Here is a 21,558-nt window from a genome sequence, read left to right on the forward strand (position 1 = left end):
GGGCTTCTTAATTTGTGTCTCAGTAAATGAAGTGGCCAGAGAAAGAAAGCGTCCGGTGCTTTATCAGAGCACATGTGGGCAGTTCACAGAATTCAGATGGAGAGCCAAGATCGGGTCTCACTGCACCATAATTGCCAAAGTATGAGCTAACCCATTAGAAGGGTTTTCATGTGTATGACAAGATTATTTAGAATGCAACTGTAGTTAGTCATTGTTTTAACATTTGTAAGTGTTTTAATATAAAGGATCACATCATCATATTACCCTGCTTGCTGAGTGAACTTAAAATTAATATTTATCAATTTAAACATAAGCAATTTGAAGGAAGAAAACCCTAAGGATGTTGCATAAGCCAGCAAAGGAACTAAATATTTTTCTTGTGCAATGTATGAGTGGTTAATATTATTGTATATGAGGGAACATTAGACTTCATTACCCTATGCATGACTGTATGTTGCATTTAAGGCAATTAGGTCACTGTAAGGTGTTTAACCCAGAATCAAACAATTTAGGCAAGTGAGGAAGCTATGATTTAGGCCCAAGTTCTTAGTAATAAGACTGCAATTCAGCTTCAATGCACCATCTCTTCTTTTCTTTAATGTTACTTGAAAGTATAATAAAGTGTACGTGGTGTTTTTTTTTTCCAATAACTAAATTAGAAAACCTGGTATAAAAGTGTGCTAGTTCCAAAAGCGACAAGAATGTAAAACAAAGTAAGTCTGTGCACATGAACTTCCACCACAATTCAACCAACAGCATTTTAAAGTTCATCTAAATTGTTGTCACACTGTGTCAAGCAGCCAGCTTCGTGAAATTAAGGGCCAGATATGCACCAGTTTTTTGTGATAGCAAATACTCAAATTCGAAATTAGTGATCACAAAAAAAGAGCTTTTATCCATGTACAAAACCCACTTTAGGAGTTGGTTACGTTTTACAGACTCCGAAAATGGGACTGCAACTGGATACCGATTCAGTATTTGGAAAGGGTGTTTTGAACACCCACTTCACACATCAAATCTGTACTAGATCTATCAATGGTTTGCAACCTTAATTCCGTCCGCAAACCATTGAAAAGTTACCGACTCCCAAGTTGGGATGGTAACTTATTTGGAAAAGGGAAGGGATCCCCTTTGAACCTCCTCCCCTTTGTAGATTTGGATAATTGTTTTTGGGGGAGGGGAGTATGCAGTGGTTCAGGGTTCACTGCAATCTCATATATATATTTATTTTTTTAAGCAGCCTGATTTCCTTGAGGTATATATGAATATTCACTTAAAAAAACAAAGGTTAAAGTGATGCTATAGTTTGTGTGGAAATAAGATTAAAATATGTGTTTAAAAACAAACAAAAAAAACATAAAATTTACCACCTATATTTTACTGAGCTAACTATAACTTGTTCACCTTGAAATGCACTGCTTAAGACCTCACGTATTGCATCACTTATTATATGTTAAATTACATTATTGACGACATCACTGATGACATCGTCCAGTCATTCAGTAGAGTTTGTGGACTAGAAGTAATTCAACATGCGACACCTGTGCCCAATATTTGATTCACCTTACTGGGATTACCCTCTAAAAAGCTTCACCTGAACCAGAATTATTAGTCCAGAGGTTGACAAGTATACATTTGCCACTGAAAAGACACTTTCTGGCAGGCCATATGGACAACCTCCATAGTTTGGTAAAACCCTCTACTCTCATTCCTGAAGAGGACGCAATGGCATACAATCTTAGCGCCATGCTTACAAGGCCAATGTGAGATAAACCCGTCTATGTGGGACACACCTACATTATGCACTAATCAACAATTTACAATACCTCAAAAATCATCTGCAAAGTTCTGGAAAGGAACATCCACAACTTACAAATACCCTCACTGCAAATAATTTGTCTGTAATACTGAATTGCAACTATTTAACATAGGCACATGCCCAGCTATCCATAGGAGTATAATCTATTGTCAGAAGAAGCTTTGACATTCCTCACAGATTTTTTGAAATGGGCTTTGGCTTTAAGCCACACCCTACTTTGAAACATACCTCTGTAACACACATTAAAAAAGCTTAGTCTTTAACTTGTTTAACAGGGATTAGTAATTGCACCCTATAATTTAGTGATTTTGGAACAGTACATCATATAATGTTTGACATATTTATTTATTTTTGTATTTATACAGTGCACTGTTACCCGCAGGTGTCCTGGCGCTAGATGAATACACCTTAAGGTTCATGCCAGAATGGGAATTAATTTGAAAACAGCCAAGTTTTAATGCCACTCCTGAAAGCCATCAAATCTGTCATGTTCCTCAAAGGGAGGGGCAGGGCATTCCAGGCCTTCGATGCCCAAAACACAAAGCTCCTGCCTCCCCACCGAGCTTTCTTTATATGAGGGACTTTAACCAACCGCAGCCCAGTTGACCTTAGATATCTGGGAGGAAAATACAGTTGAAAGTACTCCTTCAGGCAGGCAGTCCCCAGGCCTTGCAAAGCTTTAAAGACCAGACACAGGGCCTTAAAATAAAAGAAATCCGCTTCCGCACTGGCAGCCAGTGTAGTTTTGTGATTTCGGGGGAGTTGGAGGCATATTTCGGTATGCCCGTCAGAAGTCTTGCTGCCGCATTTTGCAACACCTGCATCACATTTGGCCCCAGGGCTAATGCAATTACCATGCTGCTGACTCACACATCTACATTTAGTCTGACCTAATCATAACAACACAGGTTCTACTGATGCCTGCTGAAAATGGATCAAGGCAATGCGCTCTCTAACATGAACAACTTAACTGATAAAAATATGTTCAAGATTCAAATTGTTGTTACAGTTGTTTACGACAAATTTATTTGCAGTCTTAAAAACCTAATAAATTCTCTTCAAAGCTACAATTAAAATGATGCTGTTGTTTCAGTGTATACATTTCCCAGTTATGTTGGGAGTGTGCGAAGCGATGCTCATGACCTCACACATAAAAACACAAGATAGGGGCAACCCAATAACGCCTTGTGAGCTTGGGTATGTATTCAAAATAAGGTAAAGAACAAATAAGGGGATCATATAAAAAAAATCTAAGAATCACTTGTTTCTGATGGTTGACCATTGGATGGTGGGAAACACACATCCAGCACTCTAAAAAATGAAGAATGCATCAAACTAATTTTTTTTTATATAATCAATGGAAGGCATACATACAAAAAAGGCTTTTGAATTTAGAAAGGTTACAGACAAAGCTAGTATAGGCATAATTTAAATATGATTAAGCAGAATGGTTTCGAAATTTGGGATACAGCTTTCCAGCAGCCAGTACATACATTTACAGTATGGTGAGAACATCTTGGAAAAATGCTTTCAGATAAGACACTATGGGCCTCATTTATGAGGCACCTAGCGGCAATGTTGCAGTGCTGCAGCATCACTTTTTTGACACTCCGGTGGCACAATGTGCCGCAGCATATTTACTAGGCCACGCAAAGCCACTTTGCATAGCTTTTCATGGCCTTGTAAGTATGTGCCCCTTTCATGCAGAACCCTACGTGAAAGGTGCGTTCCATGGATGTTGCTGGCGGTGTTCCCACGCAACACCCATGGAATCTGAAGCATTCACAGATTTACAAGGAATCATACACCTGGGAATGCGACAGATTCTAACACCACCTCAGGGGTGGCGTTAGGGAGGCGTAATGAGGAGAAATGTCCTAATTTCTCCTCATTTGTTCCTCTTTTTATGTGTGCTGAATTCTGCAGCACACATAGAAAGAGGAAACCACCTCTCATGAATGTTTTTGTGAAGTAAAGTGTCCCTTCCTGCACAATAACAATCACTCTTACAACGCAGACACCCTTGTACCATAGCACCAGGGGGCCTGCTTTGGTGCATTGTAGCTCATTGAATACCAGTGCAGGGAAAATGGAAAGGAATGTGCCAGATCTCATTCCTGCCCTTTTCTTTTGACACACAGCAGCACAGCACGATTGCTTGCAGCACTGTCCTGCGCCGAAACCTTGTAAATAAGGCCCAAACTACTTAGTTCCACTCTTGTAAAAGAGAATTGTTGTCCCAATCATCTATTCAGAAATTTGCACAGATTGTGGATGATTGGGCGATCTCTTTTTTTAATGGACCTACAAGAAATGAAACTGCATGTCGATATTTACTGTTAATCACACAATTATTCTTGCTCGCATAATTGTTTAATTTTAATTAATTATTTTTTTATTGCAAACAACAGAGATCTACATGTACAATTTACCTTCTTAATTCCATTTCTTTACATTTAATCAATACATTTGCATACTTATTCCTTCACATATGCCTTCCACACTATTGCATGTCATCGTCTGAATCGCTCTCTTCTTCTGGGGAGGGTGCAGATGTTTTCCCTATATGCGTTCCATTTACTCCACACTCTTCGCCATATTTTGGGGCATTTCCTATTAATAAATGTGGCCTTCTCTGCTACCATAACTATATCCAGATTGTTACCCCATTGCATTAAGGATGGTACATTCTCTACCCCCCACTTTTGGGCAATGTTTCACTTAGCTATTATCATACCTGTCGTTGCCCATTGTCTTTCGGCATGAGTAAGATCCGTAGGTTCCCAAACATTAGGAAGAAAACATTTAGGCTCTAGCGGGACATGTTTCCCTGTAACCTCTGTAATGGTTAGTACCACTGTCACCCAGTATGGCACAAGTTTCATGCAGTCCCATAAGGTGTGATAAAAGGTACCTATGTCACCACACTGTCATAGGCACCCTGAGTCAGGGGTCCTCCCCATCTTGTGTAAAACAACCCTGGTGTAGTAGGTCCTATTTAATATTTTGAACTGCACCTATCGTAATCTAGAGGAGATAGCCAACTCCTTTTGCGACGCTATGGCTTACCGCCAGTCAGGGTCACACATATCTCCCACCTCTGACTGCCAGGACTCCCTGAGCCGGACAAGTGGATCTGCCCGGTTATTGATGATTTTCTTACTTATATGTTAGTGAAGTCGCTCGTTTGTATAGATAGTCCATGAGCAATCGGTCCTCTAGAGGTCATGACTCCGGGAGAGTCTCGGCAGGAGGGAGGACCCCCTATATGGCATGTTTAATTTGTACATACCTGAACTGTTCTATCAGGGCCATTGTGTACTGTTCTTGCAGATAGGCGAAGCTGATTACTTCGCCATTACGCCAAAGGTACCTGTAGTGATGGCATGTTCCTTTATGGAATATGTGTTAGTACTTGTAGGTTAGAATGCTTTACTGTAGAATCTTGTATGTGTATTCTCTGTTGCTATGTACCATAGAATGCCTTTATTCAAATGCATGTACAGTCAGCTCCTTTACAGCTGCTTATTTCCTTCGTTCCTGCATTTTACTTATTTCAAATAAAGTGTATTATCAACTCTACTTGTCTGCATCCCTTTCGGGAAGATACTACAATTTTTGGCGACAGGATGGGATCACATGGACTTTAAAAAAAAAATGGAAAAATCTTTTTTTTTTCTCTAAAGGACTGGTATTTTGTGAGTACTAAACCCTTTTCTTCTTCGTGTCTACCATTTTCATATTAGTCACACTGTTATCAATTTACACACAGCGTGTTACTTGGACTTGCTGCGAAATATATATTTTTTTCTCGTTTTTGCATGTCTACTGCTTTACACGCGTGTGAAGATCAACGTTTAAATGACTATGTGGGAGAAGATATTGGGCTGACTGTGTCTCAAGACTGCTTCGCTGTGCTATATTTCGGATTCAAATTGCACATTTGTGGATACTTTCATTGGAGTTTCCTTACGGTTGGTAAAGCGATCGTTAGACGCTTACCTTTGAATCTGCCGCGTGCGTCCTTGGTGCGAGCACCTTCTCGCTCTTAACCGGCATTCGTTTCATCGCGTCATTGAAGTTATCAACGTAACTTGGTGCTCACCTCTACACGTCAACAGGGACGTCATCGCGCAGAGGGTCGCGTAAAGCGGCCATTTTGGAAAGTGGAAATCTACATCTCCAGTTACTATAGCAACCGAACGAGTTGTTTTTACCGAAGGAACTACAATTTCACATTTCGTCTTGGTTTTGGACTAAAACATTGCAGACAGCGGCAATTTTTTTTTTTAAAAGGTACTTTCTAGAATCTCAGGCAGAAGGATACTTGCAGCACTAAATTCTGAATGTGGTGTTTTCTTATGTACATTTTATTTTCTTGAAGTGGTGAACCTTATTTTAAACCTTACTTTTGCTATATACTTCACCTACACTTAACAAAACAGTGTAAATCTTTTATTTTACTTAAAAACATGACGACGGACAGCTCTTCTTCAAGACCGAACACTTCTGGGGATATTAATGTGCCTAATCTGTAAATTAACTCCCCTAAAGAATTTTTGTCTGTTCCAGGTGAACCTATAGTTTCATGGTTAGACTGGAAAGAATACTTTCTAAATTATTTGGCTAATTTAGAAGATGTTAATGGTGCATTTTCTCCAGAAAGGAAAAAGAGAATGCTGTTATATTCTTTAGGTCCTGAAGGCTTACGCATTTTTAATGATTTACATACACAAGAAAGGGCTGATGGGGATTTAGATGTTTTTAAGGCCGCTTTGTTAAACCTTGATGATCATTTTTCTCCTTCAGTCTGTATTGGTGTTACGAGGCATTCGTTTTTCACAGAAAACAAGAGAAACATGAATCTGTAGAAGAGTATGTTTCTGCTTTAAAAAAACTGGCTGCCAAGTGCAAATTCGCACAATTGCAGGAAGAGCTGATCAGAGATCAGGTTGTCATGTATGCAAAAAACAAAACATTACAGGATAAGTTGTGGGTGGAAGGTGATAAATGTTTAAAGGAGATTATTACCATGGTAAAAAGGCTGAACTGTCTGAAAGGTGTGCAAAGGTTACTCTGTCTCAAGACAAAAAAGGCTCTGAAAAAGTTGTTGGGAAAATTACTGAAAGGAAAGTGGTGTTTAAAGGCAACAAAAATTCAAAATTTGAAAAAAAGAAAAGTAATTTCCCTGACAAGAAAAGTAATGAGGGGCAGAAAAAGTTTAACACTGTGATTTGTTACAGGTGTGGCAGTTATTCACATTCTGCTACGTATGATAGATGTCCTGCAAAAGCTGCAAAATGCATTGAATGTGGTTTGGTTGGCCATTTTTCCAGAGTTTGCAATCGTAAAAGCAAGAAACCTTCTAAAGGTAAAGTTGCGTATGTTCAGGATGAAGGACTGGGTTATTTAAGACCCAGCGGTGCCAGGGAACAACACCTGAAACCTTCGTGGGTAACCTGCTCCGGCATACAAGTGACAGAGACACGGGACACTTCCTTCGGCGTCAAAGATTCGAGCTTTATTTACTGCAGGGAACACAGAAATCACGGCAAGTACAACATGTGCTACTTGTGGAGACTGCTTCAAATTGGTTCTGTGGATCGCTCCTTTTATACACAATTCACCCATAGGTTTACATGGTACACAAAGGTTTATGGCTTGGTTCCCATAGTTATCCCCCAGAGGGGTCGTTTTGGTCACTTTGATACACACAAGGTCCGGAACATAAGTGCGGAAACATTTGGCGGTTCCCAACTGTAAAAACCCATCTTCCCACCATTAGTACATTCCAATCAACAGTAAAAAAGATCAAAGAAGGAACAAAGACAGGTGCGGAGGAAGATGGGGACAGTGGGAAATTGGAAAAGGGTGTAAAAAAAGGAGGTATCGGGAAACGCAAGCTACAGGCATCAAAGGGACGTGCCTAATGAGATGCACGGCTGAGACAATAAACCGGCACGGCGAGATGAGCCTCGAGCGGGGCCATCTGCCTTACAGTATCAACCCCCTCGTCATAAAGACACTTACAAAGGACATGTGTCTTCCGCAAGTACCTTGGGAGTCCCAGGGTCGCGAAGCGGACAACGTCCGTTCGCTGGCTACTTGAGGGCAAGAGACAAAATGGATGCCGTATCTAAGATGGAACCCGTGGGTACAGATAGAAAAACCCACGTAACAAACGAACGGTTTAGGTTAGCACAGCGAAACTGCACATATCCACTAAACTCGTTATTTGCGGTTCATAGATATCAGACTCGACCATATTCGTGCGAGTCAAAAACATCACTTACAATTGTCACGGAACCTCAGACGCTCCTTTTGCCCTCATGTAGGCAAGCACTAGTCGGAATCATACTCGATATTCATTAGACCATCTAGATGTTGCTGTAACATAGCTCTGTCCAACCGAGCTTCTCTGGTAACAGGTGGCTGTCTTATACACGCTGTAGCACAGAGGCCACATAAGGCAGGACCACACTGCACGCAAAGGCAGCAAGTGAACAGGAACGCCACAACAACTCCGATAATCATCAGAATCTTCCAACCCCAAGTCGATATCAGGCCCCAAAACCACCCAAATAGCGTCCAACCCCCTACGTCCACGTGTATGGACTCAGAGATTTTATGCAACTTTGAGATGGCTTGATAAACAGTCGGAGCGTTATCAGGAATGAAAATACAGCAGCTCGAATGGATCACCTTGCATACCCCACCTCGATCTGCTAAGATCACGTCTAAAACCATACGGTTTTGTAACGTCATAAGTCTATCCGCCTGAAGTTCTGTGGTGATATTACCAAGGGCACTGGCAGTAATATTAGCTGTCGATTCCACCACTCGAGTCAACCGTCTCAGGTTCCTACTATTAACCATAGGCCCCCAAAACGGGAGGAAACCCTTGAAAAAGTCTCCTGCCTCTTGACCGGCAGTGTCCTCTTCGCTAATTACGCCTCTCACAACTCTAGTTTTGTGATAATCTGCATCTACAGTGAACGTCGGAGGCAACAAATTTGCAATAAAACATGAGCCCACAAAGTCGAAGGGCAACCATGCATACGCACGATCATGGCAGATAAAGTATGTACCCTTGGCAGCCAGAAACACAGGGGACGAGACCATCGGCAATATGTAATTTTCAGTGCAAGCACTCTCTCCAAGTCGGGCTTTCGATCTTCGGCCACGACCTATGAGACAAAAATTACCAATGTGGGGTACGACCCATATCGGGGGTGAGCTTTTAAGCTGTTTCTCACTAGTGAACACACTATACTCGCCTCTACTCAGGACCCTATAGGCTTGTACCTCTTCTTCGGGAATAAGCGAGGGATCATAGATATCGCTATCTAAATCCTCTATCGCTATAGACAAAGGCTTTTGATACGAGCCAGGGCCAGAGTAGGGAGAACGTGGTTCTCGAATGGGGTGGAAACCTAGTGCGCTTCGAAACATTGTTTGGAATGCTCGAGCAGAACCCTGGGAACTATACGGTAAAACCAAATATGGAATTCCCTTATCTGTGGTATGTGGCATCAACCCACACACCCAACAATTGGTAGTGTTAACCACTAACTGGTGCTGGTGAAGGAGCTGAATAAAGGAATTATTACGAAATTCTGCACGTCTAGCCTGCTCGTGTTCGGGTAAGATATGGAAGGAATGAGGAGATACAGTAGAGGTGAATTTAGAGTCAGAAGTAGGAATAGGTGTAGGTATGGCAGAAGGTAAGAAGTACGACATCATATAATACACCCCACCCGCTAGTAAGGCAGAAACAATCAAGAGCAATACAAATATCTGGAACATAAAACATTTCGTACGACTAAGTTGCTGTAGCTCAAATCTTTGTGTCTGTGCTTTTTCCACATCCATCAGCTTTGAAAACGCCATCCCCTATGACCGTCCGCAACGTTTCTTGACGCACTTTGTTCTGTGTAGCAGTAGTCAATTCCTAGGAGTTCCCAGGAACCGACGGTCTTTAACCTAGCGTCAAGACCTACTAACCAGAAAGAAGTACGCGCGCGGCCCTACGGCCTTTATTTATAATATATGTGCAATGTCTCTCAGCTGTGGAAGCAAAAATTCGTAGGAAAAAAAAAAAACCTTCAATATGTACAAGAATAATTACAAAGATACAGGTGTTCAGACTGATCGTGGAAAACGGAATAATGCAGTTGTCAAGAGACAGAACAGGATCTTTTTATTAGTCTTTAGTGCGGGATCGCAAAAAGTATCGGGTTTTCCCAGGACGTGTCTGTTCGTCAAACAAAGGATCCGTTGAAGAGACAGTGTTCTGTTGATCAGTTGAATGTTCTGGTCTTGAGTCTTTTGATGACAAATGTTCAACAGTGTTTTTCTGCTGCACTGAGGGTTCTCCGACAGGTTGTGCGTCGCTGAAAGGAACAAACGCCGGCAATCCTTCGGTTTCAGTTGATGCAATGCCTCTCCTCACCCACGAGTCTGCCGGCAACGGAATAGGGACTCTCTTCGTATGGGTGGCGTGCACCCAGTTTTTCCGACCCTCTAGACGAACGGCAGTTCTCGTGGCAAGGAGGACCTGGTAGGGTCCGGTGAACCTGGGCTCCAAGTTCTTCTTCCGAGAAAAATTTCTGGTAACCACCCAGTCTCCAGGCTGGAGCTGGTGGCCTGGACCCTCCGTCTGCGTCGGCAATGCTTCGTAAACCTGTTGGTGAATTAACCTCAGTTTAGCAGTCAAGTCATGTAGATAATCGATCAACATCGGATACTCAAGATCACAGAACACACCCGGTCTAGGGACCCCCCAAACATTTGCAGGACGACCGAACACTATTTCATAGGGACTGAGCCCTACTCGGGAGTGTACGGTTGCCCTTGTTGACAGTAAGGCTAAGGGTAAAGCGTCAGGCCACGAAAGACCAGTCGTAGCCTGAATCTTGGCTAGTTTTAGTTTAAGGGTGCCATTATACCCTTCAACCAAACCAGCTGACTGGGGATGATTGGCGCTGTGGAATTTTTGATTACTTCCAAGGCCTTTGCACACACTCTTCATCACACTCCCCACAAACTCACTTCCGTTATCAGACCACACGACCCGAGGCATTCCATACCGAGGAAAGTATTCCTTCAGTAGGATTTTTGCCGTTGACAAAGCAGTGTTGTCCTTGAGAGGATAGGCTTCAATCCATCGGGAGAACGCGCAAACCACAACTAAAACGTATTTCAGGTTATTGCATCGCTCCATATGGATGAAGTCTAATTGAATCACCTCAAAGGGACACGAAGGGGGAGCAAAACTACCAGGAGGAGTTGGGGTTCCCTTACCAGGATTGTATAACATACATACCATACAGTTCTTAACCAATCGTTCAGCACATTTCATGATACCATCATTCTTCCACACAGGAGACAACAACTTGCAAATACCTTTCACGCTAATATGTGCTAACCCATGTGCCATTGTCACAACAGCCAGCACATACGCATCTGGTAACATCCATCTTCTCTGTTCCGACAAATCAATCCAACAACCATTCGCATCCAACTTCCCCGTACTTTCATTCCACTTCTTCTTTTCAGTCTCAGTGGCCTCATTTTGTATCGCCTTCACACTCTCAATAGTGTCCTCACACATACTCGACTCTGCAGGCCACCTAACTGAACTCGTCACATACATTCGAGTGCTAAGGTTCCGGGCAGTCTCCTTAGCAGTCTCATCCGCAAACGCATTACCACGACCAACATCATCCGTCACTTTACGATGTGCACTACATTTAACAATCGCTACCTGCTTAGGCAACGTAAGTGCATCCAAAAGATCATTCACAAGCTGGCCATGCTGAATCTTCGTACCATGCGATGTCAGAAAACCTCTCTCTCTCCACAATCGTCCAAAGCTATGAGCGACGCCAAATGCATACTGACTGTCAGTATACACATTCACACGTTTATCTTTTGCTAACACACACGCTCTAGTTAAGGCAATCAGCTCTGCAGCCTGGGCGGAATTCTGATTCAATCTCGCAGCTTCCACAACAGTACTCAAAGTTACAACAGCATACGCAGTGGTCACATCACCATTCGGCAATTTAAAACACGAACCATCTACATACAGTGTTCCATCTGGATCTTCTAACGGAGTGTTTTTAAGGTCCACTCGACCTTTTGTTTCCTCCTCTGTTCGCAAATAGCAGTCATGGGCTGCTATTTCATCTGACTCTGTACTAATGGGTAACAAAGTTGCCGGATTCAGAACATTGCAACGTTTTATCTGAATATGACTTGCCAGCAGCGTCAACTCGTATCCGGACAACCTCGCACTTGTCAAGTGCTGAGTTTTCGTACGATTTAAAAGAGTGTCGACTGCATGCGGAACCATCACGTAAGCATATTATCCATGACCAATCCTGCTGATTGTCGGATGGACACCGCAGCTGCCGCTGTTGCTCTCAAACAACTCGGCAATGCTCTAGCTACCGGGTCCAAGGTCGAGGAAAAATATGCACATGGACGTTGCTTACCACCAAAAGGTTGCGTTAAGACGCTCAAAGCACAACCTTCCCTCTCGTGAACATACAATGTGAACGGCTTACTGTAGTCAGGGGTACCTAACACAGGAGCAGAACACAATGAATCACGTAATTCAGAAAAACTCTTCTGACATTCCTCCGTCCATGGTAAAGGAGTTGAAACATCCTTGCACGTAAGAGCCACCAATGGTTTCGCTAGTAATGAAAAATTTGGAATCCATTGCCTGCAGTACGACGTGATACCTAAAAAGGCACGCACATCTCTTTGTGTTGTTGGCACAGTCATTCGCGCAATCGCCGCAATTCTCTCTGGGGTCAACCGCCTTCCCTCCTTTGACAATAAGTGACCTAGATAGGTTACTTCTTGACAACAATATTGGAGTTTAGAAGGTGACACCTTGTGATGTAAGTCACAGAGATGTTGCAGCAACGACACCGTAGCAATTTTGCAAATGTCCTGAGTATCCGCAGCTACCAATAAGTCATCGACATATTGGATTAAGGCCGCACCAGCCGGCAACGTAAACGCATCCAGTTGACCCTTCAAGGCTTGACTGTAAATCGATGGACTCTCACAGTAGCCTTGAGGAGCGCGTTTAAACCGGAAACTACGCCCACCAAGAGAGAAACCGAAAAGGTCTCTGCTCTCTTCTGCGATCGGGATGCTGAAAAACGCATTCTTCAGATCGATCACCGAAAACCAAGATGCAGAAGCTGGAATCAGAGTCAGTAGCGCCGTGATGTCAGGCACAACGGGGAACTGAGGAATCACAATTTTATTTACCTCCCGTAAATCGATGACAAAACGATAAACAGGTGGTTTCGAAGGATCAGTACGTTTTAAAATAGGCAGCACAGGGCTGTTGCACATGTTTCCTCGAGTCTCTTCAATAACGTCTTTGTCGATCAAATCATAGATGATCGCTAACAATGCTCGTTCACCATCAAGAGAGATACGATACTGGGGAATACGTGGCAATCGCACATTGGATTTCAACTGAACAACATAAGGGGAGATGTCAAGCAGGCCCACATCATTGGGACCTGTTGCCCATAAGGATTCAGGAAGAGAACTCAATTCCGGTGGAAGCTTATCAAGAGACAAGTACATAGGAGAGACAACCTTCTCTCCCAACGTAAGCTTTACACCCGCAGGGGAACAATACATAGTTGCATACAAACGTTTTAGTAAATCCAGACCCAAGAGATTTTCACCACAACCAGTAGTCAAAATCAACGGAGCTTCAAGCTCACGTGGCCCAATCGTAAGAGGCAAAGGGCGTGAAACTGGATTGCTAACGGGGGCGCCAGAGAATCCAACGGAAACATTTGTTAAGCCAGACAAAGGTGCGCCAGGGAGTTTCGAATACATAATAGAACTTTTCGCTGCACCAGTGTCCAACAGAAAAGGCTCAACGACGCCCGATGTAGCAACTGCGACGTAAGGCCCTCTCTGATCAACCGGAACTGATACCACTCCCTCTCCTTGTCTATGGCTGTCCTAGTAATTACTGTCGTCAGTTCCCTGATCGATGTAATAATCGTCTACATTGTACTGCGCAGATCGCCCTTGCGATGATCCACGTTGATCGAAACAGTTATTAGAATTCGATTGGTTATCTGAACGATCATTTTGAGCACCACGACCCCTACCGCGTGATGTCTGTTGGGAACCACCACGACCTCCTCTAGATGAATTACCACTATTACGGTCGGTCAAAACAGGACAATTGAATTTTATATGACCCTCCTGTCTACAATAGGCACACTGATTGTACCCTAAAGAGGATCTTTGGGAAGAGGAGTCATTTCTAGATTGTGGTCGATTAGATTGCGACTGCGATCTATTTTGTTGCGAAGCATTCTGATTCGAACGCGGAGGATACGCTTGCTGTAACAACACTTTAGTTTTAAGTTCTTTCGTCTTTTTATCAGCGCGGTCGTTCTCTTCTTTCTCTCTATTCTCATAATACTGGGCTGTAGCCAATATTTGGGCTGAGGTAGAAACGGCCCATGCACTTTCTGAATTCTTCAGTTTATTGCTCAAATCGGGCAATAAATTTGAAACAAATTTATCCACAAACAACCGTTGACCACCCTCAGTACCCATATCCTGACCACTATGGTCGATGAATGCCTCCTCAAATCTCGTAAAGAAGTCGGAGACACTCTCATCATTCTTCTGTTTACAAGCTGACAATTTGTCCCAATTCACCCTCATAGCCGGCATAAGAGTTTTCATGAGCGTAATTATTCTCTGTGGGAGAGCAGCAATCAACTGCTCGGGTTTGGCACCACCAGTTTGTAACCCATCAGCCGCTATAAGGGCAGCCCAATCACCGCCTAATTCGTTCGGATGGTTCTCCTGACGAATCTTAGCCCATACCGGTTGCGGTACTACATTGCCAAACAGCATATCAATATCGGCAAGATTCATTATCGTAGCATCTACAAGCTGCGATAATTCCTTGTAATACCCTGTAGGATTTTTGCGAGGGTCAGGCAAAGATTGCTTCACCTGCAACACTCCTGATCGTTTCCACGGGAGATGAATCCATACTCTCTGGAAATGCGGCAGAATTGGCGGTGCTCGGGTGGCATCACCTGGCATCCATACTGGTGGAACTTCACGCATAGGAAACTGACCAGACGCATCGAACTGCCTCTCAACGTCCTCAACAAACAGGGCTTGAGGTATAGGAGTGGGACGGAAAGATAGCAACCGCTCAACAGCACGTCGAACGTTGGTATCCACTATCAGTCCATTCGAGAACTGAAGCTGTAGATCAGACAAAGCGGACAGCACCTCATCAGGCGCATCGGCAGATATCTGATCACGAAGGACTTTACACATTTCTTCGAACACAAATCTTTGGGTTGGTATATTGAATTGACAGAACGTATCGAGTACAACACGCAGTGGATTTCTAAGAGGATGTGTCATCCAACCCATCGCCATATTATATAGCGAGGCGCGTTCCCTATTACCGGGAAGCTGACTACGTCTCTGAGGACCATCTGAACCAGCGGACCCAAGAACAGGTCCGAGAGAATGAAAGAAGTTAGCCGCAACAGGAGAAGTACGACTACGAGCAGAGGGAGAAGTATAGGACACAGGACTAACAAGGGAAGGGGTAGAAACAGGAGCAACAGCAGGAGTTAACAGAGCAGGAGCAGTAGCGGGAGCAGGAGTATGTGGAAGCGGAGGAGCAGTAGGGATAGCAACAGACAAAGGAGCAGGAACAGTCGGAAGAACGGGTGCAGGTTGAGGAACAGGCTGAGGAACAGGCGGTGGAACAGGTACAGGGGGAACCACTGGAGCAGCGGTACCCTGTACATACGGAGGTGGCGACTTCAGAAGATAAGACATTAGAGAGTCCTCAACTGGCTCTTCCTTCTTATCCGACTCCGTAGGCAAAGCAGGATAGCATTTATCTATGGACATACGCTGTAGCCTATCGAACACTTCCTTTTCCTTATCCTCCTTATCACGCTGAAACTGCTCTGCTTTCTTTACAATGGTAGCAACACCATCTCTCTGACTTCATTTAGTCTGTCTGATTTCTTTCTGTCGGGCTTCTTTACGCCACAACCGAAAGGCATCAAACATGGCCGGCCTTGACTTTTTCGCAAATAATTTAGCCTCTAGATTATCTAAGATTGGAGTCTCAAAACTACAATGAGATGGCCAACTAAGGACACCATCCTTCTTAGTATACCGAATCCAGTAATCATTAAAGGTAATCGGGCCTAGCCCGTGTTTACTATAGAGCTCATAAGTGGGAGTTCCAACCGGAGGTATCGGACACGAGTCCTCCAGTCGGGAATCCGTGCCACAACGTCTGAAACAACTAAACAAAGTACTACGACCAGGCATCTTGCACACTAGCCGAGTTACACAAACTTCAAGGGTTACGGGATTTAGCAAGTCCCAGCAAAGAGCGAAAACCCTCGGTTTTTGGCGTCTGCAGTCGTCAAATATCACAACAAAGTACCAAGAACCACAAATGCAATGGAACCATGCAACAACTAAGAACCACAACCAAGAACTCTGGGAGCGACCCACAAATACTTAACTCAAAGATCGATGGCGTCACCAGGAAGGCCCGTCAATCGTCTCGCTATACCAAAGTCTACGCCAGGCGCAAAAACAGGTCTACAGTCAGGGCAGCAGTCCGTCGCAGCCGTCAGGAGGCGGGAATCTTCGCGGGAAAAGTCTTCGGGCCACTTATTTCGACAACAGGATCGATGAAGCGGAGTGCACCTTCCCTCAGAGATTTCACACGAAGTTCCTCACGATCGTCGGGCTTGGACCGGTACCACTGATGCAGCCCCACGTTGGGCGCCAACTGAAGGACTGGGTTATTTAAGACCCAGCGGTGCCAGGGAACAACACCTGAAACCTTCGTGGGTAACCTGCTCCGGCGTACAAGTGACAGAGACACGGGACACTTCCTTCGGCGTCAAAGATTCGAGCTTTATTTACTGCAGGGAACACAGAAATCACGGCAAGTACAACATGTGCTACTTGTGGAGACTGCTTCAAATTGGTTCTGTGGATCGCTCCTTTTATACACAATTCACCCATAGGTTTACATGGTACACAAAGGTTTATGGCTTGGTTCCCATAGTTATCCCCCAGAGGGGTCGTTTTGGTCACTTTGATACACACAAGGTCCGGAACATAAGTGCGGAAACATTTGGCGGTTCCCAACTGTAAAAACCCATCTTCCCACCATTAGTACATTCCAATCAACAGTAAAAAAGATCGAAGAAGGAACAAAGACAGGTGCGGAGGAAGATGGGGACAGTGGGAAATTGGAAAAGGGTGTAAAAAAAGGAGGTATCGGGAAACGCGAGCTACAGGCATCAAAGGGACGTGCCTAATGAGATGCACGGCTGAGACAATAAACCGGCACGGCGAGATGAGCCTCGAGCGGGGCCATCTGCCTTACAGTATCAACCCCCTCGTCATAAAGACACTTACAAAGGACATGTGTCTTCCGCAAGTACCTTGGGAGTCCCAGGGTCGCGAAGCGGACAACGTCCGTTCGCTGGCTACTTGAGGGCAAGAGACAAAATGGATGCCGTATCTAAGATGGAACCCGTGGGTACAGATAGAAAAACCCACGTAACAAACGAACGGTTTAGGTTAGCACAGCGAAACTGCACATATCCACTAAACTCGTTATTTGCGGTTCATAGATATCAGACTCGACCATATTCGTGCGAGTCAAAAACATCACTTACAATTGTCACGGAACCTCAAGGATTCCTCCTCATCATCTTTAAGTGACACGGATTCGCAAGTGACTTTGGTACAACTGAAAAAAGTTGTACTGAATATCACTGGTGATATTTCTTCTAAACCGTTATGTCACATCTCGTTGGGAGGGGTTATGATACAATTAGCTGCGGATTCTGGTTCACTGTTTACAATTGTGTCTCAGCATGTTTGGAAAAGTAAATTTGTCAATAACATAGGAGAATGGTTGGAACCAAATGACATTGCAGTGGAGGGCTATACTGGTAAAAGCATTGAAATGTTAGGATATAGAACTCTGATTTTCCGTTTTAAGGAAAGGCAATGCACTGGTAAATTGTACATTTCCGAGGAAGGGCCATCAGTTTTGGGGTGGAAGGACCAGAAGATGTTAGACATAATTCTTAATCCAAATAACAAGGAGCAAGTACTGGTTTCTTGTGAAAGTGTAGACACTAAGAAGTGGGTTTTACAAGAGTTTCCTGAGGTATTCGAGAGTCGTATGGGCAAATTAAAAGGTTTCACACATCAAATTCGTTTGAAGGAGGGAGCTTGTCCTAAAGTTCATAAGGCTAGGAATATCCCTTTCATTATCAGGGATGAAGTTAAAGGGGAATAAGACAAAATGCTTGCTAACAAGGTGATTTAGCCTATAGAAGCTGCCGAATGGGTTTCTCCATTGGTCGTAGCCCGTACGTCCAATGGCAAGGCCCGTTTGTGTGTGGACCTTAGGTATTTAAACAATAACATCTTGGTTGACCAGTTTCCACTGCCCAGAATAGATGAAATGCTAGCTTTGACACGTGGTGCAAAATGGTTCTCAACCTTGGACCTTTCAGCTGCATATCATCAAGTGGTACTGGATAAAAATAGCAGGCAATTTACCTCTTTTTGTACACCCTTTGGGTGTTATAGATTTAAACGTATCCCTTTTGGATTAGCTTCGGCTGCGGCCGTCTTTCAAAGGCTTATGTCCAATCTATTTGGCCATCTCAAAGAGGTTGTTCTTTTTCAAGACGACATCTTGATAATGGGCAAGGACAAAGTACAGCATGATGCTTTATTGAGAGAAGTTTTGTCAATTCTTAAAAGCAATGGTTTGGTAGCTGAGGGTACCAAATGCAAGTTCTCAGAAAAGTCGGTCACATACTTAGGCCATGAAATTGGTGGCGATGGTATTAAACCCAAAAGTTCATTAGTGGAGGCCATTCTTAATGCCCCAGCTCCCAAATCAAAGGATGATTTGCGTTCTTTCTTGGGTTTGGCCGAGTTTTATGCTAAATTTGTGTGCAACTTTTCACAAAAGACGTATGAAATGCGTTTGCTGATGAAGAACAAGGTTCCTTTTCTTTGGAATGAGGGCTGTCAGAAAGCTTTTGATTGCATCAAGAATGCAATTGCGAATGCACCTGCGTTGCAGGGTTTTGATCCGTGTGCAGATAATATTCTCACTACTGATGCCAGTGGTACAGGTTTGGGGGGTGTGTTGTCTCAGGTCTCAGAAAATGGATATGAAGTGGTCATTGCCTTTGCATCCCGTTCGCTGTCTCCTGCTGAAGCAAAGTATTCATTAATAGAGCGGGAGACTCTAGCATGTGTTTGGGCCATGGATCATTTCAGAAAGTTTATTTGGGGGAAAAAGTTTTTACTGAGATCAGACCACAAACCTTTGATGAAATTGCTTACCACGGAGGGTTTATCCAGAGCTTCTGCAAGGATTGCAAGAATGTCAATGAGGATTCAGGATTTTGTTTATTATGTACAATATGTTCCTGGGGCTAAACATGTTGTTGCAGATTTCCTCAGTAGGCTTCCTTTGCCTCTAAAAGAAGTCGATCCTGATCCTTGGAATGACATGTGTGTAGCTGCTGTCTTCACTGGTACTCCTGGTTTATCTTAAGATAAATGGGATGAAGAAAACTTAAAGGATGAACTTTTACAAACAGTGAAGGACAGGGTTATTCAAGGTTGGAGTAAAGATTGTAAATTGGATCCTAGATTGAGACCTTTTTGGGAGGTTCGTAATGAATTGAGTGTTGATGGTGCATTCTTGTGTAGAGCTGGGAAAATTGTACCTCCTTTAGGCATTAGAGACAGCATTGTAATTTTGGGTCATGAGGGACATCAAGGTATTTCTCGCACCAAGAGAAATATAAAAATGTTGTACTAGTGGCCCAGGGTGGATTTAAATATTGAAAGACATGTTCGACATTGTATCCAGTGTGAGTGTGCAGACAAGTCACAAAAAACCCTGAATCCCCCCATGTCTTCGTTAATTTGTCCGAATTTACCTTGGAAGCATGTTGCACTAGATATAATGGGACCGGTTGCCTGGCAAGATGGCATTTCAAAGTACATTTTGGTTCTTGTGGATTTATTTTCTAGGTGGATTGAAGTTGAAGTAGTCACTAGTGTTAACACACAGGTGGTGATCGATTTTTTGGATAAATGCTTTTTAAGGGAAGGTTTTCCAGTTTCAATTTTAACCGATAATGGTGTACATTTCAGGTCTGAACTTATGAAGAAATCTCTGTGTTTTACAGACATTGACCAAAAATGTACAGCCCTTTACCACCCTAGAGGGAATTCTGTCATGGAAAGGATGAACAGAGTTTTGAAAGGTCTCCTACAACTGGCTAAGAAGGGAAATAAGAATTGGGATGATGAGCTTAACAAATTGATTTGGTCTTACAGGATCACTGTACATGATACGGTTGGAGAAAGTCCTTTCGGCTTGATGAGAGGTAGATTTCCTCATTGTAGATTAAATCCTGGTTGGATTGGTAGGAGTAAGAGGTATGATTGGGATCCTGACCTTGACAAGCCATCATTAATTCTCAAGATAAGAATAAGTCATACTTTGACACTAAACATGGTACTAGGGAGGTGAGTATCAAAGTGGGGCAGTGTGTTAGAGTTAAGTCTAGTAGGAAGTCTGGTAAATTAGAACCTAAGTTCTCCAATCCTAAAATTGTTACAAGGGTTATGAGGAACACGGTTGAATTAGATGATGGTACTATACATCATTTGAATCGTATTGCTTTGTTTGATGAGTCTGGAGTTATTCTGAAGAATGTTTGTGCTAAGGATAGAGATTACTGGTGGTTGGAAGCTTTTTCGATTTTGGAGAAGGAGGGTGAGTCTGGAGCTTCTGTGGAGGGTCAAATGCAAGATTTGGTTCCCCTGCAGGGTTCCGTTGTTCCACTCCCTATTCTTGGTGGTGGTTTGGTTGATTGTTCCATTAAGTGATCAGGGAGGTTACAAGGATCCTAGTAGTGACTTTCAACTTGTTCCTCCTCAGGCTTTTGTACCTCCTGTGGAGCCTACATTCGGTGATGGTGTGGATGTCTTGGATGGTGTGGATGTTAACAAAACCACCAGGTGTGGAAGACGTGTAGTTACTCCCAAGAATTTTTCAGGATTATGTCCGTTCCTGATTTTATTTTGTTTAATGTTTTCTTTTTCTCTGTATCATTTCTTTTTATGATTATTAAGAAAAGGGGATGTGTAGTGATGGCATGTTCCTTTATGGAATATGTGTTAGTACTTGTAGGTTAGAATGCTTTACTGTAGAATCTTGTATGTAAATGTGAATGTAAATGTAAATGTATTTGAGCTTATATAGCGCACAGCTACCCACAAAGGGTTTCCCGGCGCTTGCTTTGGGAACCCGTCCTGATATTCCCCTGTGAGATAACCCCGGCAGGGTATCCACAAGGTGAAAGCCAGGCATCCCGCTGCGAGGGGCCGTTGTGGAGATTAAGCAAGCTATTGCCCAGAGTCGCAGAGTGTGAACCCGTGAGTCGAGAAGGCACCGGAGCGAGAATTATCGAGTCCGTGGAATTTTTAGCCCAAGACCCACCGAGGCGGTGAATTGAACCCTGGTCCAGGGCCGATCTCAGCTTCCGGGTCTGCCGCCTCTAACCCCTGAGCCACACTTCACCATGAGTATGTGTATAGACATGAGT

The 21,558-nt window shown here is 43.4% G+C and overlaps 1 protein-coding gene across 2 annotated transcripts in view; it reads left to right on the forward strand.

Annotated features, from left to right (window-relative positions):
- Nucleotides 1–21,558, forward strand: part of LOC147730750 (uncharacterized) — a 1,432,305-nt gene that overhangs the window by 700,821 nt on the left and 709,926 nt on the right. The gene's annotated exons all lie outside the window — the stretch shown is intronic.

This window comes from Lissotriton vulgaris, chromosome 2_1 (assembly GCF_964263255.1).
Source record: "Lissotriton vulgaris chromosome 2_1, aLisVul1.2, whole genome shotgun sequence".
In the NCBI taxonomy this organism is placed as follows: Eukaryota; Metazoa; Chordata; class Amphibia; order Caudata; family Salamandridae; genus Lissotriton; species Lissotriton vulgaris.